A 6,324-nucleotide genomic window follows, 5' to 3' on the forward strand; every position below is an offset into this window, starting at 1 on the left:
CCCCCCCCCCATTTCCACCTGTGCCTCCCACCGTGCTGGGCTTCCACCAATCGTTGATCATACTCGATGGATGCCTTGAAGAGTCCACTCACCCGAGGATCGCGCGTCAGTGCTGCTCCTCCATCATCACTTAAATTTTAAACTCATTTCTCTAACTTTCAAAAAATTCAATGTTATATATTGTACCCACCGGGTATCCATTGGGTATAGCATACCTGATGGGTATGTGCATGGGTACCAATTTATGCCCACGGGTATTGAAGTGGGTGGGTATAGAAATTTTCTATGGGTATGGGTTTGGGCAGAAGGTGGTTGTACCCACCCATACCCTACCCATTGCCATCCCTATTTATGTCTCGACCATTTCGAGACTCCTCGTCATGTCCGTGATCACATCCGGGACTCCGAACTAACTTCGGTACATCAAAACTCATAATAACTGTCATCGTAACGTTAAGCGTGCGGACCCTACGGTTCGAGAACAATGTAGACATGACCGAGACACGTCTCCGGTCAATAACCAATAGCGGGACCTGGATGCCCATATTGGCTCCTACATATTCTACGAAGATCTTTATCGGTCAGACCGCATAACAACATACGTTGTTCCCTTTGTCATCGGTATGTTACTTGCCCGAGATTCGATCGTCGGTATCCAATACCTAGTTCAATCTCGTTACCGGCAAGTCTCTTTACTCGTTCCGTAATACATCATCTCGCAACTAACTTATTAGTTGCAATGCTTGCAAGGCCTATGTGATGTGCATTACCGAGAGGGCCCAGAGATACCTCTCCGACAATCGGAGTGACAAATCCTAATCTCGAAATACACCAACCCAACATGTACCTTTGGAGACACCTGTAATGCTCCTTTATAATCACCCAGTTACGTTGTGACGTTTGGTAGCACCCAAAGTGTTCCTCCGGTAAACGGGAGTTGCATAATCTCATAGTCATAGGAACATGTATAAGTCATGAAGAAAGCAATAGCAACATACTAAACGATCGGGTGCTAAGCTAATGGAATGGGTCATGTCAATCAAATCATTCAACTAATGATGTGATCCCGTTAATCAAATAACAACTCTTTGTTCATGGTTAGGAAACATAACCATCTTTGATTAACGAGCTAGTCAAGTAGAGGCATACTAGTGACACTCTGTTTGTCTATGTATTCACACATGTATTATGTTTCCGGTTAATACAATTCTAGCATGAATAATAAACATTTATCATGATATAAGGAAATAAATAATAACTTTATTATTGCCTCTAGGGCATATTTTCTTCAGTCTCCCACTTGCACTAGAGTCAATAATCTAGATTACACAGTAATGATTCTAACACCCATGGAGTCTTGGTGCTGATCATGTTTTGCTCGTGGAAGAGGCTTAGTCAACGGGTCTGCAACATTCAGATCCGTATGTATCTTGCAAATCTCTATGTCTCCCACCTGGACTAGATCCCGGATGGAATTGAAGCGTCTCTTGATGTGCTTGGTTCTCTTGTGAAATCTGGATTCCTTTGCCAAGACAATTGCACCAGTATTGTGACAAAAGATTTTCATTGGACCCGATGCACTAGGTATGACACCTAGATCGGATATGAACTCCTTCATCCAGACTCCTTCATTTGCTGCTTCCGAAGCAGCTATGTACTCCGCTTCACATGTAGATCCCGCTACGATGCTTTGTTTAGAACTGCACCAACTGACAGCTCCACCGTTTAATGTAAACACGTATCCGGTTTGCGATTTAGAATCGTCCGGATCAGTGTCAAAGCTTGCATCAACGTAACCGTTTACGATGAGCTCTTTGTCACCTCCATATACGAGAAACATATCCTTGGTCCTTTTCAGGTACTTCAGGATGTTCTTGACCGCTGTCCAGTGATCCACTCCTGGATTACTTTGGTACCTCCCTGCTAAACTTATAGCAAGGCACACATCAGGTCTGGTACACAACATTGCATACATGATAGAACCTATGGCTGAAGCATAGGGAATATTTTTCATTTTCTCTCTATCTTCTGCAGTGGTCGGGCTTTGAGTCTTACTCAATTTCACACCTTGCAACACAGGCAAGAACCCTTTCTTTGCTTGATCCATTTTGAACTTTTTCAAAACTTTGTCAAGGTATGTGCTTTGTGAAAGTCCAATTAGGCGTCTTGATCTATCTCTATAGATCTTAATGCCTAATATGTAAGCAGCTTCACCAAGGTCTTTCATTGAAAAACTCTTATTCAAGTATCCCTTTATGCTATCCAGAAATTCTATATCATTTCCAATCAGTAATATGTCATCCACATATAATATCAGAAATGCTACAGAGCTCCCACTCACTTTCTTGTAAATACAGGCTTCTCCAAAAGTCTGTATAAAACCAAATGCTTTGATCACACTATCAAAGCGTTTATTCCAACTCCGAGAGGCTTGCACCAGTCCATAAATGGATCGCTGGAGCTTGCACACTTTGTTAACTCCCTTTGGATTGACAAAACCTTCCGGTTGCATCATATACAACTCTTCTTCCAGAAATCCATTCAGGAATGCAGTTTTGACATCCATCTGCCAAATTTCATAATCATAAAATGCGGCAATTGCTAACATGATTCGGACAGACTTAAGCATCGCTACGGGTGAGAAGGTCTCATCGTAGTCAACCCCTTGAACTTGTCGAAAACCTTTTGCGACAAGTCGAGCTTTGTAGACAGTAATATTACCATCAGCGTCAGTCTTCTTCTTGAAGATCCATTTATTCTCAATTGCTTGCCGATCAGCGGGCAAGTCAACCAAAGTCCATACTTTGTTCTCATACATGGATCCCATCTCAGATTTCATGGCTTCAAGCCATTTTGCGGAATCTGGGCTCACCATCGCTTCTTCATAGTTCGTAGGTTCATCATGATCTAGTAGCATGACTTCCAGAACAGGATTACCGTACCACTCTGGCGCGGATCTCACTCTAGTTGATCTACGAGGTTCAGTAGTATCTTGATCTAAAGTTTCATGATCATCATCATTAGCTTCCTCACTAACTGGTGTAGGTGTCACTAAAACAGTTTTCTGTGATGTACTACTTTCCAATAAGGGAGCAGGTACAGTTACCTCGTCAAGTTCTACTTTCCTCCCACTCACTTCTTTCGAGAGAAACTCCTTCTCTAGAAAGGATCCATTCTTAGCAACGAATGTCTTGCCTTCGGATCTGTGATAGAAGGTGTACCCAATAGTTTCCTTTGGGTATCCTATGAAGACACATTTCTCTGATTTGGGTTCGAGCTTATCAGGTTGAAGCTTTTTCACATAAGCATCGCAGCCCCAAACTTTAAGGAACGACAACTTTGGTTTCTTGCCAAACCACAGTTCATAAGGCGTCGTCTCAACGGATTTTGATGGTGCCCTATTTAACGTGAATGCGGCCGTCTCTAGAGCATAACCCCAAAACGATAGCGGTAAATCTGTAAGAGACATCATAGATCGCACCATATCTAATAAAGTACGATTACGACGTTCGGACACACCATTACGCTGTGGTGTTCCGGGTGGCGTGAGTTGTGAAACTATTCCACAATTTTTCAAATGTACACCAAACTCGTAACTCAAATATTCTCCTCCACGATCAGATCGTAGAAACTTTATTTTCTTGTTACGATGATTTTCCACTTCACTCTGAAATTCTTTGAACTTTTCAAATGTTTCAGACTTATGTTTCATTAAGTAGATATACCCGTATCTGCTTAAATCATCTGTGAAGGTGAGAAAATAACGATATCCGCCACGAGCCTCAATATTCATCGGACCACATACATCTGTATGTATGATTTCCAACAAATCTGTTGCTCTCTCCATAGTACCGGAGAACGGTGTTTTAGTCATCTTGCCCATGAGGCACGGTTCGCAAGTACCAAGTGTTTCATAATCAAGTGGTTCCAAAAGCCCATCAGTATGGAGTTTCTTCATGCGCTTTACACCGATATGACCTAAACGGCAGTGCCACAAATAAGTTGCACTATCATTATCAACTCTGCATCTTTTGGCTTCAACATTATGAATATGTGTATCACTACTATCGAGATTCATCAAAAATCGACCACTCTTCAAAGGTGCATGACCATAAAAGATATTACTCATATAAATAGAACAACCATTATTCTCTGATTTAAATGAATAACCGTCTCGCATTAAACAAGATCCAGATATAATGTTCATGCTCAAAGCTGGCACCAAATAACAATTATTTATGTCTAATACTAATCCCGAAGGTAGATGTAGAGGTAGCGTGCCGACCGCGATCACATCGACTTTGGAACCATTTCCCACGCGCATCATCACCTCGTCCTTTGCTAGTGTTCGCTTAATCCGTAGTCCCTGTTTCGAGTTGCAAATATTAGCAACAGAACCAGTATCAAATACCCAGGTGCTACTGCGAGCTCTAGTAAGGTACACATCAATAACATGTATATCACATATACCTTTGTTCACCTTGCCATCCTTCTTATCCGCCAAATACTTGGGGCAGTTCCGCTTCCAGTGACCAGTCTGTTTGCAGTAGAAGCACTCAGTTTCAGGCTTAGGTCCAGACTTGGGTTTCTTCTCTTGAGCAGCAACTTGTTTGCCGTTCTTCTTGAAGTTCCCCTTCTTCTTCCCTTTGCCCTTCTTGAAACTAGTGATCTTGTTGACCATCAACACTTGATGCTCCTTCTTGATTTCTACCTCCGCAGCTTTCAGCATTGCGAAGAGCTCGGGAATAGTCTTGTTCATCCCTTGTATATTATAGTTCATCACAAAGCTCTTGTAGCTTGGTGGCAGTGATTGGAGAATTCTGTCAATGACGCAATCATCTGGAAGATTAACTCCCAATTGAATCAAGTGATTATTATACCCAGACATTTTGAGTATATGCTCACTGACAGAACTGTTCTCCTCCATCTTGCAGCTATAGAACTTATTGGAGACTTCATATCTCTCAATCCGGGCATTTGCTTGAAATATTAACTTCAACTCCTGAAACATCTCATATGCTCCATGACGTTCAAAACGTCGTTTAAGTCCCGATTCTAAGCCGTAAAGCATGGCACATTGAACTATCGAGTAGTCATCAGCTTTGCTTTGCCAGACGTTCATAACATCTGGTGTTGCTCCAGCAGCAGGCCTGGCACCCAGCGGTGCTTCTAGGACGTAATTCTTCTGTGCAGCAATGAGGATAATCCTCAAGTTACGGACCCAGTCCGTGTAATTGCTACCATCATCTTTCAACTTTGCTTTCTCAAGGAACGCATTAAAATTCAACGGAACAACAGCACGAGCCATCTATCTACAATCAACATAAACAAGCAAGATACTATCAGGGAGTAAGTTCATGATGAATTTAAGTTCAATTAATCATATTACTTAATAACTCCCACTTAGATAGACATCCCTCTAATCTTCTAAGTGATCACGTGATCCAAATCAACTAAACCATAACCGATCATCACGTGAAATGGATTAGTCTTCAATGGTGAACATCATTATGTTGATCATATCTACTATATGATTCACGCTCGACCTTTCGGTCTCCGTGTTCCGAGGCCATATCTGCATATGCTAGGCTCGTCAAGTATAACCCGAGTATTCTACGTGTGCAAAACTGGCTTGCACCCGTTGTAGATGGACGTAGAGCTTATCACACCCGATCATCACGTGGTGTCTGGGCACGACGAACTTTGGCAACGGTGCATACTCGGGGAGAACACTTCTTGATAATTTAGTGAGAGATCATCTTATAGTGCTACCGTCAATCAAAGCAAGATAAGATGCATAAAGGATAAACATCACATGCAATCAATATAAGTGATATGATATGGCCATCATCATCTTGTGCCTGTGATCTCCATCTCCGAAGCACCGTCATGATCACCATCGTCACCGGCGCGACACCTTGATCTCCATCGTAGCATCGTTGTCGTCTCGCCAATCTTATGCTTCCACGACTATCACTACCGCTTAGTAATAAAGTAAAGCATTACATCGCGATTGCATTGCATACAATAAAGCGACAACCATATGGCTCCTGCCAGTTGCCGATAACTTGGTTACAAAACATGATCATCTCATACAATAAAATTTAGCATCATGTCTTGACCATATCACATCACAACATGCCCTGCAAAAACAAGTTAGACGTCCTCTACTTTGTTGTTGCAAGTTTTACGTGGCTGCTACGGGCTTAAGCAAGAACCAATCTCACGTACGCATCAAAACCACAACGATAGTTTGTCAATTTGACTCCGTTTTAACCTTCGCAAGGACCGGGCGTAGCCATACTTGGTTCAACTAAAGTTGGG

Source organism: Triticum dicoccoides, chromosome 2A, assembly GCF_002162155.2.
Source record: "Triticum dicoccoides isolate Atlit2015 ecotype Zavitan chromosome 2A, WEW_v2.0, whole genome shotgun sequence".
NCBI lineage: Eukaryota > Viridiplantae > Streptophyta > Magnoliopsida > Poales > Poaceae > Triticum > Triticum dicoccoides.